The sequence below is a fragment of the Grammomys surdaster genome, unplaced genomic scaffold (assembly GCF_004785775.1).
Source record: "Grammomys surdaster isolate TR1022 unplaced genomic scaffold, NIH_TR_1.0 843, whole genome shotgun sequence".
Lineage (NCBI taxonomy): Eukaryota > Metazoa > Chordata > Mammalia > Rodentia > Muridae > Grammomys > Grammomys surdaster.
The window spans coordinates 4,892,890-4,905,994 of NW_021605262.1; positions in this window are offsets into that span (position 1 = coordinate 4,892,890).

A 13,105-nucleotide genomic window follows, 5' to 3' on the forward strand; every position below is an offset into this window, starting at 1 on the left:
CCTCTGTTCTGAGCACTTCCCCGCTGCCTCTCCTGCCTACCCAATGACTCCCCACCCCTGGGAACTATCCTGAGCATCCTGAGGGCAAAGGATATTACCCTATGCCCCTTCTCAAATTCCCCTCCCACCTGCTTTGGTCCAGCCTCAAGGGTCAGCTCTCCAGGGGGGCCCTTCCTGAACTCTCCTGACCCAGCCTCCCCACATCATGTCCTTGGCACATGTGACCTTCCTAGAATTCACAGGACTTTTAGTGTTCTGTTGTCTTTTTCCCTTTCCTTCTCATTGTCCTCTCTCTCTCTCTCTCTTTTTAAATGATGATAGGTTTTTAAAGTCTGTCTCTGCTTATTTATTTAATCGGTGATCAAAACACCACTATATGACAACATCCCAAAGCCCAGCTTCGTCCGTTTCCCTACATTAGTTCCTCCTGATATCCCTGAATAGCAGAGATGAAAGGGGGAGCATCACTCAGGGTAGAGCAAGTGCAGGGAGCTGACTTTTGACCAAACGCACTGGGAAACTAATAGGGTGGAGGCCAAAGGTGAGACGAAGTTTACATTCGAAATATCCTGCCTACAGAATGTGAAGGAGAAGGTGAAGAAAGACCCAGAAAGACGGAGACAGAGAGGAGGAGACACAAAGCTAGAGACAGGGAAAGATTCAGAGAGATAGAGAGATAGAGCTATGAAGGAAGAGACAGAAAGACACAGAGAGATGAGAGAGAGAGAGAGAGAGCAGAGATCAATACAGAGATCTGCCCCCAAAAAAGACCCACAGAGACAGAGATAGATAGAGACAGAAACCTAGAGAGATACACAAAGAAATAGATAAAGGCACCAGACACAGCAATGCAGAGACAGAGAGAAGCTTAAACACAGGCAGAGAAAAACAGAGACAAAAATAGAGGTAGAGATAGACAGAGATAGAAAAAGAGATATAAATAAAGACAAAGACTGAGATACAGAGAGACAGGCAGAGACATAGAGACATAAGGAGACAGAGATTTAAAAAATAGCAATACGGAGACAGAGAGGAAGAAACCAGGCCAGGCGGCAGGACCTAGGAACAGGGAAGGGAGGACAGTGTGGGCAGGGAAGGAGATTTAGCCTGGCCCAAAAGACCAGCAAGGAGGCTAAAGTGAGGGCCCAGACCTGTTCTAGAGACACTGTGAGGCCTATGGTGATGGTAGGCAAGATTCTTATCTATGCAAGCCTCTCTAAGAAGACCACACTTTTTCCTCCCCTCAAATCCTCTAGACCCTTGCACAAAAGAAATGAGATAGAGAAGCTGGGTTAAGGACCCATGTCACCTAGGCAACAGCCTACACAATCAGTGCAGAGACCTTACATCCTGTGAGTGAATTGTACACAAGCTGTCTAATGTCAGTAATTTCCTGAGAAAATGGCGGAAATGACTCTCACTGCAAGGCTGGTGCCCAGGTTGAGTGGACGGGTGGGGCTGAGATTCAGGACTGGGGTCCAGATGGGGATTTTACTATGAGCCCTGTGGGGTCCTATTGTTACCACCTATGTTTTCTGCATGTGCCTTATTCACTGAAGGTGTGATGTCAGGTGTCTCTCCTGCCTCAGAACCTGAGTGGGCAGATGAGGGCAAGGGTAGCTCTCTGGGATCAGGGCCAATTCTTTTTCCATCTGTGGATCTTGCCTCATGGCTGGGCATGGAGTGAGGTTCAGGTAAATGCCGACCTCTGTGATGCCACCATTCAGGGTCTCATGGTAACCTGCTTTTTTTGCATGGACAGAAAAGGCCTTCCATGACCTCAGCTCCTCAGTTGTAGAGCAACCCAGAACAACATTTGCATGCCCAGATATTGTTACAAGATCTTGCTTCCTCCTCAGAATGCTCCAGTGTCACTATAGGCAGAGACCGCCAGCCTCCAGAGGGTTAACAGAGTGCTACCTGCCTGGCTCTTAGTCAGCTCTCTAGCCTGTTCTCAGTCCTCACCCCATTTGAAGCCCCATCTAAGTCTCTCTTTTTGCACAATGCTATTTCCTCCCTAGGCTATATAGCTTACAAGTTCTAGGCAAATTGCAGAGTCTTGGGTTGGTGCCTAAGACTGGCAAAACCAGGAGATCTGTGGGTCTCTTTTCAGTAGAAGAATTCATGTGGCCAGAGAACCATATATCCATCCCCAGATAATCTATCCAGGTTTTAACCTCTCCTTTCAGCACATACACAGAAGCAACTCAGTAGGACCTCAGGAGACTGGCCACACAGGGACTTCCTGACAGGCAAGTTCCCCTTCAGAATCTAGGACAGTTCAGGACAGCAAGTGAGAGGGTGGAGTGGCTTGTGAGCCTTTTGCTTTTTACTAAAACAGCATGTGAAAATAATAATAAAAAGATTAAAACTTGCAGGAAATATTGTTGACCCAGTCCTCAAATCTCAATGGTCAGAAAAGGCACCTGAGCTGAGGAGGGGATCAGAACAAACAGGGCAGGGTCCTGCAGAATGGACTCCACACACTGATGGGTCTGTCTCCACACACAGCCTGCCCCACTGGTGACTCTATGCCAGCACCTGGGAGCAGATGACTACCCCATTTTCTCAGGAACACTTTTTACTATAAACACAATGCCTACTATATTGAGAAGACAGGTGTTTCCAGTTCCATGCTGGAGAAGACACGATGATTCTTCTTCGCCCCTTAGTCCACAGCTGAATGTGCAGAACACTTTATCCCTCCATCTGTCCATCCCTCCATCCGTCCTTGCTTCCCTCCTAAGCCCCAATAGTCATACCTGGTTTTAACTTAACATTGTAGCTTGATAATTTTCCTTTCATTAGTTTTTCAAACAGTTTAATTGACTTTAAATTCTTGGATAGTTTTAAATTTGAACTTTTACTTAGTTTTTCTTCCACATATCATGTCTGAGTTTTGACACAGAGAGTTCTTAGCGTACTGGGTACCCATAATTCTTTACCAAAACTTCCCGAGTGCCGTTCATCTGACTTCAGCCTCCTCCCTGTGGTGCTGTGTTGTGTGTCCAGAGCATTTCCCACAGGACACATGCTGCATCTTGGTCCTTGGGGTAGCAGTATTGAAAGTGATGGGATTGAGGCTTGGGGAGGTCTTAGGTCATTGGGTATGTGACCTCAAAGGGGAAAAGTGGAAGCCTGGTCCCTTTTCTTTTCTTTTTTTCTTTTCTTTTCTTTTTTTTTTTAAAGACTCATTTATTTATTTTATGTATTCACCATTGCTCTCTTCAGACACACCAGAAGAGGGCATCAGAGCCCACTAAAGATGGTTGTGAGCCACCATGTGGTTGCTGGGACTTGAACTCAGGACCTCTAGAAGAGCAGTCAGTGCTCTTAACCGCTGAGCCATCTCTCCAGCCCTCTTTTCTTTTCTTTTCTTTTCTTTTCATTCTTGGCCATGATGTAGGGAGTTTTGCTCTACTATATGAGACTGTCATGATATGCTGCCTTGGCTCAAAGCAACATGGACTAAAGCCTCCACAATTATGAGGCTAAGCAAGGCTTCCCTCCTTGTAAGTGGATCATCTGAGGTGTTTGTTACAGCGACAGAAAGCTGGTTGGCTCAAACATATTTTTTTTCAAGTGGATGACTGCTGGGAGCTGACTCCGAGCAGAAAGCGGCTATCATCTTTGCAGCCATCTCGAGCCATCTCTGACATGAGACTTGTTTTCATCAGCCTACAACAGCTGAGTACACTCTGATAAATATTTTGCTTTTCTTACATATCTTGTTTTGTTGTTTAATGGCCCCAGCTGCAAGGTGCATGTAATAAAGTGTCTTCAGCTGCATTCCCCTGCTTATGCTTATATATACCCAGGATTTCCTTTCAATAAAGAAGAGACTAGACCAGGCTCTGTCTTGTATCTATCTTTTGCGTCTCTCGCCCCTCCATCCCCACTCTCTCTCTTGCTAGACCCTGACCCACAGATTGGAGCAGCAGTTTGGGCAGTTACAAAGTGGCCCCTGAACGTGGGGCAGAACAGGTGGTTATAGATGACGCTTTGTGGTGTTGATAGATTCATGTAACTACCACTCAGGTCAAGACTCAGAACATTCCATAATTCCAAAGCTCCTGCTCTCTCCCAGGCATTTGGCCCCTCCTCCTGAGACTGTTTTTTAGGCTCTTGGCCATCTTGAAGGCTCCATGCAGTCTGTGCTTTCAACTCTTAGCACTCTATCAAAAACTTCTGTCAAAACATATCTAAGAACAAGGGACCAATCCTCAGACACTCCAGGGCTATAAGCGTCCTCTTATGCTTCATGCCTCTCCTGCGTAGGGTCCTGCTCTTACATTTTCATCACAGAAGCCCATACTAATCATGGATTCTATTGCTGTCCCATGTTGGTCTATGACATTGACTCACTGACTTTGGGCCTCGTTAGCACCTCATCACCTAAAACACTTCCCAATCCACTTCCTAAGGGATGGTGGCCCTTCCCCATGCATTCTTGGGGCTTATTATTTTTTGGAAGTTGGTGCCTTACAAATGTTTCAACATACTCAGCTGTTGCCTTTCCACTTCTGATGGACAGGAGCTTTTAGTATGAAGCCAACCACTGCCCTTTAGGAGAAGTTTTATATCTTCAAGGTGCTGAGCTACCCTGGGACTTTTTCTTGCATTCTTCAGGCTGCCTTGCTGAGAGGCTGTTCCCTGTGTGGGTGGTCAGTCCTTCACTCTGACTCTTGAACTGTCCTTTGGCTTTATATTCTCTTCACCCTTACAGCTTCATCAAGAACCATGATGTCTAATGGCCCAGGTCCCATGGCCACATTCATCTCTTCAGGCAAGTTGGAGTGTTTTACCCACTAGTTACCAACCCTCAACCATCACTCCAGTTCCTCAAGACTCCTGTTCTCATCAATGAGATGGTAACAGAATCTATGAGATTCTTTTCTACATTTTGGAGACAAGTAGGCTGCCCCCATTCTCTTAATGTGATTGCACAGTTCCTTCAGAGTTCTGCCGCTCCTCCATTCCTAGGATGGTTCCCAACTGGTCCAGGGCTGTATCTTTCATACTCCTTGATGAGATCAGCTCATAACAAATCAATTTTTACATCTCTGAGACTCCACCATCCCCCGCATCCACAATCATGGTTGCTGTGAGGATCTTCTAGGTCACTCCTTAAAGACAAATGTCTCTAAGTAATATCTGTGCCCATATTGCTGCAGAAAGCTGGGTTCTCTTCTCCCACTAAAGACATTCTCTCTCTTCTCTCTCCCTCTCTCTGTCTCTGTCTCTGTCTCTCTCTCTCCATCCCCTGCTCCCCTACCAAGCCTTATCTCCAACCTCCAAGTAATTCTTTCAGTTTAAAAGATATATTTAAAGGCCAACAGGAAGGCTCATCAGGTAAAGTCATTTGCAGCCAAGGCTGACAACCAAGTTCAATCCCAGGAACCCACATGGTGGAAGGAGAGAACTTAGCCCTGGCTGTCCTGGAACTCACTCTGTAGACCAAGCTGGCCTTGAACTCAGAAATCCGCCTACCTCTGCCTCCCAAGTGCTGGGATTAAAGATGTGCGCCACCACTGCCCAGCTAGGAGAGAACTTCTACAAGTTGTCTTCTGACAACCACTGATCCACTTCGGCAAGAGATGTACGTGTGTGTGTGTGTGTGTGTGTGTGTGTGTGTGTGTGTGTGTGTGTAGGTGTGCTTCCCTATTGCTGCAATAAAAACACCACAACCAAGACAACTTATAGAAGGAATGGTTTATTTGGACTTACAGTTTCAAGAGAATAAAAGTCTAATACCATCATGATATGAAACCCTGTCCCTATAGGTTAGCCTTTTGGGGGCTTCTTTACTTCTTTATTTTATTGGGTTCTTATGTCTACCACCCTTCCAACCCTTATTCCACCCTAATCCCTTCCAACCCCCTATCACTAGGTAGAAGAGAAAGAAGGTTAGAGGGAAATGGGAAGTAGACCTTAGACTACTTCCTACTTTAGGGACATCGAGTTCCTTGGGGTAAGTTCAATCTTCATTGTCAGGATATCCAATGTCTTCTTCTTGTCTCTCTGCTCACAACCACTTGACAAAACACAACAACAGGAACCAGCAGCTTCCTCAAAGCATGCCACTGGCCTCTTCCAGGGCCCTCGCATTTATACCCTCCCAAAAGTTCCCAGAATTCCAAATGTCAGACACTCACAGAAACTATCTGCAGCTGGCAAAACCACACCTCTGCTAAAGCACAGCAAATCATAATCACCTGCTGTGAAGCAGCCTCTTATCCCACACCTGGGATTAAAACAAAAACATATCCATATAACATAACTAGGTTTTTAAAGAAAGCAAAATTCTCACTACACGTCTCCAACACACACTTTCTCAGCTGCCATGGGGTAAGTAATTTGTGCTCCACCATGACATACTGCCTCACTACAGGTCTAAAGTAACAGCCCAGCAACCACGAGCTGCAACCTCTGAAATCTTTCCTCCTGTAAGCTGCTTATCTCTGGCGTTTGTCACAACAATAGAAAGCTGTTGAGCACGCACGGATCCTTTCCATCAGTACTGTAGACACCTGCTGTTCAAATCACAAAGATGCCATTTTATTCAACATCTGCTTGGCCCCAGCTGCAGTTACAAACACTCCCAAGGATGCAGAACAAACAATTGTTGATGAGTCACAGAAAGTGTCCTACAGGGTGACCCTAGGACAGCTGTATCTTCATATCTACTATGGCATCATGACTGAGGAGAAAGGGCAGGGATGAGCCATTCTGCTGACCAAAGAAATCACATATCTACCAGCTTCTTCAAGGGGTAAGGAGGGCAGGCCCATGACACACAGTGGGGGATGGAAAGTCCTGGTGACAGGCACTCACTGTTACTGGTGTGGATGATGGTTTATTAGACAGGATGCATTTTCCAAATCCCATGCGTTGAGCCACAGTCCTTAAAGTGTTTTATGCTGTGCATGGCAGCCTCACCCAGCCTTCTTGAACATCCTGACAGAACAAGAAGCCGCCATATCCAAAAGATGATGACCTTTCAGATTGGCTCTGTGATCAGGACCCTGAAGTCTGTAACAACTGCTTGGTTACTATAGCTGAAGAAGTGGTCAGTCACATGGCCTCTGACTCACCAATGGACAGTGCTTCTACATTACCAGGCCCAAGATCTGGTCCCCAGGTGGTCAACATTGTGAACATTCCTGGCCCTCGGAGATACTTGTGTGGCAGATCCTAACATAGGATCACTCTGGTTCCCACCAGGGTGCTAGGAAGCAGAAGGACCACTGGTAAGGATGCCTATCCCTGACCTTGGCTGTCTCAGGGTTTCTTCCCAACTCTCCCCATCCTTACCCTCCCCCATGAAGAAGAATGACTTCTTCTATTGCAGAGAGGCTACTCTTTCAGGGAGAGGACAATTTCATGGAAACCAGGCTTGGCCATTGATCCCTGTGCCATACACTACCCTTGCTCCACCAAAGCAAGCCTCAAGAACACCATCAGCCCAAGGTTAAATGTCCCCAAAGGACCTAGCATTCTGCAGCCTCTACCCAGATATTAGCAGCAGGTATGGAAGGGCATTTGGCATGTTCCTGTGTCCTATAGAAGGAGGACCAAAACTCACATTGTTAAGGGATAATCATTCACAGTAACACCCCATCTTCTGTGACTGACAGCCACCCAGGCCTGTGTTGACCAAGGTGAATGGCTGGGCCTTGAGTCATTCTTGACTGCACTGAGGAGTGAACAGAGAGAGAAGTTTGAAGCTCAGTCATGATACTCTCAACAATATCCACCTTTTGTCTTTCTTATGAGAGCAGAGGCAGGAATTGGGTGAGGAGCTGGAGCAGGATGCCTATCACAAAGACTGAGCAGTAATGTTCTGAAAACTCCGGTGCCTGGGCCATGAGTCACAGAGGAGAATCCACTCTGATGGCTCCCCTGAGCCCTCCTTCATGGGGCCTGCAGAAAGGGATAAATGGAGAAAGGCCATGAAGGAAAGCCATCAGGAAAAGGCTCGTGATGGGCAGTCATTAACCTTTGTCTGGAGCAGTTTGTTTACAGGGGAGCTGTGTTTGGAGGCCAGAGTTGCTGAGCAGCACTCGGAAGTCACAAGACTCTGGATGCACCAGCCTCTGCTAAGCTCAGTGTTGACTCTGAGCCCGCAGTTAAGCCCACAATATTATACTCACCCCTTAAAGTCATCTCTGCACATTTGTTTGTGTCTCCTGCCTTTGTCTTCCCTGAAACCTTTCTGTGGCAGGAGGGTGAGGGTAGGGTGCAGAGAGAGGGGAGACAGGGGAAAAGAAAGAGAAACAGACATGGGGAGGAGAAACAGAAAGAGCAAGACAGAAGCAAGGGGAGAAGTTAGACCTTGATGCTAAAAGCATCAGAAATGCATTGTGGGCCTCTGAGCTTGGCTACTAGAAGGAGGCTTCCCCAATGGAGCCCTGCCTGAGATGTTAGCCCTGCTCCTCACCTCTCAGGCCTGCAAGGCAGCATTCAACCTGTAAGTGATTACTGCCAGCCAGGTGTTTCTTACTGAGAATCTTGGCAGAAACAATTCAGGATGCAGCTTGGCTTTGTCTCTGAGTTGTAGTGACTGCTGACCCTCAGCCTTGTGGAGACAAGAGAGCCTGAATGACCGGCATCTCCCTGAGCACACACAATACCTCAGCCCCAGAGCCATCTGCCACTTTGCTGCCTAGTGCCCAGGGCTTTGCTGAGATCCTTAGCTATTATTAACACTGCTGCAACAAGCACCTTGTTTCAGAAGTCTTCCTAATGTTCTTTGCACACAAGATTTCTCAAAAAGTTGGCTGATGGTTAAGAGGGATGAAAGCTATTTCCAGGAAGGAGCCTTCGGAGGGGGTCTCTCTCAACCCTTTGGGAGCACTGGAAGGAGGCTTGGGGAGGACCTCCCTCAACTCCCTGGGAGCACTGGTTAGTTTTCATTTCATTCTTGCTCAATTTAAGAAATAGAACATCATATCTTATGGAATTGGTTTATGTCTCTTTAACTTCCTGCTAGCTTGGCAGTTTCCATATTCACAGGCTTCTGTAGGTTTTCTATGACAAGTTGTACTGCCTATTTCCATGGGTTGGCAGTCTAAACATTGCCCCCTTGAGAGTGTCACAACTGAAAGGCACAGACAGGCCCAGCACAGCCTCCATGGGCCCATGTATCCCAGGCTACTGGACTGAGGTACTGGGTAAGGAAAATGGGAGCTATATAGAGAAACTCTGGGGCGAGCCCTCCCCTGAGCCCAGAGCACCAGCTCCCTACTGTAAGGTGCGGGTGGGTGACCTTCAGTGACTTCTTGGCAGCTATCAAGCTGTGTTAGATGTTTTACTGGGGACTAGTCCAGCCCACAGCATCAAGGTAGATTGGGTGTTTTGGAAAGAAAGGTGTAAGAAGGGAGGAATTCCTAACTGTAACCTGAGGAGCTTGACTGATCCCCTTGTCTGCCAACACAACTCCAAGAGGCAGCAGCAGGGGGTCTGGTACGAAGGTGGAAAGCTGGGGCTGAACTCTGAATAGCCAAGGGCTTGAAGGTTCAAGCACAAGAGTCAAATAAATGTCTTTGGGGGTAGAAGTATGAAGGAAAGACCAAGACTGGGGTCAAGAGCTATTTAAGGAGATGACTGAGAAATTCTGTGGCTGTTTACCTCACGGGGAAGGAGTCCTTGGTCTGTCAACCTAACCCTAGGGACCCAACAGGAAAGTGGAGCCATGATACCTAGAACCTGACCCTCTCAGGGCTCCAGCCTGTAAATAAGACAAGGGTAGCACCCAAGGTCGTGGCATGACTCCACCCCACTCTGAGTTATCATTTGGCTTCTGTTCAAGCCATGTTTAGAAACTTGCAAAATGGTCTTTAGGTAAATGGCCCGTGCCGGATTAACCATCAACCGAGGGCCTGTCTTCTGGGTATGCTCTCTGGTCAGTACTTTTCCAAGATGAATACATGCCTTGAAGATATCTCTGAGAGAAGCCAGGGTAAAGATGGGGCCTAACACCTGCGCCTCCCTTGAATTTATGGCCTTGAAGTCCTGGGACAACTGTCTTAGGGCCAGTAGTGCTTCCAAAACCCTGCTTGTTTCTATTCTCAGAGCAGACACACTGTTCCTAGTGGTCTGATCCCTGCCCCCAAACCTTCTGAGATGTCTTTCAGGTCTTCTTGCTTTCTGAGTGTTTTCTATAGCCAACCCTATCCTTCACCCTTGTGCCTTTCTACATTCAAATACCAGCTCAATTCCATGATGTGAAGAGCCCTGCTTGTGACTTCCCAGAGAGTACTAGCTAGCTCTTTGTGTGCCCCCAGACTAGCCTGGTCATTGTTCTCCAGCAGACTGTACTTGTTAGGAACCTAAGAGTCCTCTGTCTCAGAGTTTGAGATCTTGCCCTGACCTGGGAGTTGGCTTCCAAGTAATTACAGTTCTGGTTCTGTGTAATTGCAGTGTAATTGACTTCTTGTGCAAAAAGGAACCGCTATTAAAAAGTCACCGGGCTTGGCCCTTTTCACTGACTTACTAATCTTCTTGCAGACAAAGCAAGGCCACATGCAACTGTATTTTTCAAATGGAAGTGGCTAGAAGGAAACATAGTGAAGGAGACATCTCAGAAACAGAAGTCACAGCTCATGAGTTACCAGCTTTTGCCTCTGGATGTTCCCAGCCTTCCTAAGATGCAATAGTTCTCACTAGGATTTAAGTTCACTATGAGCAAAAGCAACAGAATCGTTTAGAGTTCTCTCTGGTTCATACACTGTGAGGTCTCAGGGCCAGCACAGATTTAGCACTGAAACTCCCCTTTGTTTTTCCCTTATAAACAGTGGAAGGTGAACAAAGGTTAGCTTCTGTAAGCTGCTATTGCATCACACTCAAGGGCCTTCCCACGTGTTACTGGTAGCCAGCGGTGGCAGGAAGTCTGGGCCATTGAATCTTTTCCCATGGGAGTTCAGAGCCATGCCTGAGGGGGCTTCTGCCCCTGGGAACCTTGGAAAGTTTCCAATAAGGTTGGAGCACAGGAAAAGAGTTTACCTAGGTAGCTAGAGTTGGGGAAACAGGAGCCTTTTTATGTCACCAGGGCTTGCTGCAAGATGATGTCAGAATCTTTGTAAACAGTCTGTTGGTGCTTGGGTAGGGGACCGCTTATATCCAGGGCATTTCTGAAGGAAAGAAAGCAGGTCTCTGTTCCCTCTGTTTTGACAGCAAGCTTGGATGGAGCTAGCAAGACCTGGCCCTTACATCCAAGGCAAGAACTTCCTGAGGACCTTTGTATTCATGGTCCCTACAGGATTCTCGTACACGTTGAGAGTTTAGGATATAGAAGAGAGAGACACATTCAGGTAGGGTAGAGAAGTAAGGTGCTCACATGAATGCTCAAGTGAAGCAATCAGGTGTAACCAGAAAATACAGAACTCAGGAAGGCAGGAAGAGCTGGCACAGGAAGAGGGAAGGACCCAGGGCAAGGTGTCAGAGGTGGAGCCAGTGACAGAAAACCAGAGAAACCAGCAGAGCCCAGCTGGACAGGATGGAGGACTCACTGCCTCATCTGGGATGCAAACTGGGCTTTCTAGAAAAGGGCTGGCTGTAGGAGAGCCCCCAGGAGACCAAGGAGAGCAAAGTGCCAGGGATCCCACGGAGATACTGAGATCTGGCTTCAGTGACCAAGACCCAGGGGAGAACAAGAGGAAGCTTGGGGGACCAGGCAGAAGAGTCAGGTAGGAAGAGTAAGGAGAGAGAAACAGAGAGGGTAGAGAAGTGACTACTAGAGTACAGCTTGGAACTGTCAAGGGCAAGGTGTGGTCTTGAGATTGGTAGCCAGAGTCCAGAGGACAAAGCTGGGGGAAGGATTACTGGGGGTGGGGGTGCAATGAGTCATTTTAGAACTTTAAAGAATGAGACAGGTGCTGAGCGGAATTGGGTGGCAGGTGCTAAGGTCACCAGAAGCTGGAGGAAAGGCTGGCGGTCCAAGTGGAAGGGGACTTCTGGAGGAATTTTCAGTAAGGGGTCAGGATCCTTGCCTGTCATACTCCACTCCTTGAAGGCAAGGGTAAAAGGGGGAAACTAGATCCCTTCCCCTCCTTATTCCCTCCCCCCTTTACTCAAGTCCTCTCCATCTTCTTTGTCCCTATTCTCTTTCCTCTACTTCTCTTTCTTCTTTCCTTCCCTCATCCATCTTTCCCTCTTCTCCCCTCTGCATTCAGAGAAGGCGTGGCCTGTTGTTCCTGGGTCACTCCCATTACTCGATCACTACACTGTGTCCCTTCTAGCTTGACTACACATGGACCCTTAGTCACTGTAGCCCAGACCCCAGCTCTGCCCTTAGTTCCCAGTTCAGGAAAACAACAAAGACTTCCTGAAAAGCTACCAACCCTGGCATGTGCAGAGGACAGACTCCCAAGCGGGCAGATTCTATTTGACTCCCTCCAGTGGTCATGATGCAGAACTACCTTACATGAAGTACCAAAGGACAAAACTCACCTCTCTGAAAAGATCCCCAGAGCGACAGAGAACAGAAAATACGTACAGCAGTACCAGAGACAGAATGTCTTAGTGAGGGTTTCTTCAAAAAGCAAGTTGGGGAGGAAAAGGTTTATTCAGTTTACACTTCCAGATCATAGTTCATCATTGGAGGAAGTCAGGACAAAAACTCAAACAGGGCAGGAACCTGGAGGCAGAAGCTGATGCAGAGATCATGGAGGGAGCTACTTACTGGCTTGCTTCCCATGGCTTGCTCAGCTTGCTTTCTTATAGAACCCAGGACTACCAGGCCAGGGATGGCACCCACAATGGGCCCGCCCACCCTTGATAACTAATTGAGAAAATGCCTTATAGCTGGATTTCATAGAGGCATTTCCTCAAGGGAAGTTCCTTCCTCTTCCTTATGTCAACTTGACACATAAAACTAGCCAATACACAGAGCACTTAGAATTTGAGCTCACAAGGCAAGGTCGTATGGAAACAACACCATAAAAAGAAGGGAGCCTAGAGGACACCCCTGTACTACCTAATCTCTCTAGAAACCTTCAAAGTACAAGAAAGGTTTCTTTCTTTCTTTCTTTCTTTCTTTCTTTCTTTCTTTCTTTCTTTCTTTCTTTTCTTTATGAAAAAATTTTTGCAGCTCTCCAGCCGCTCA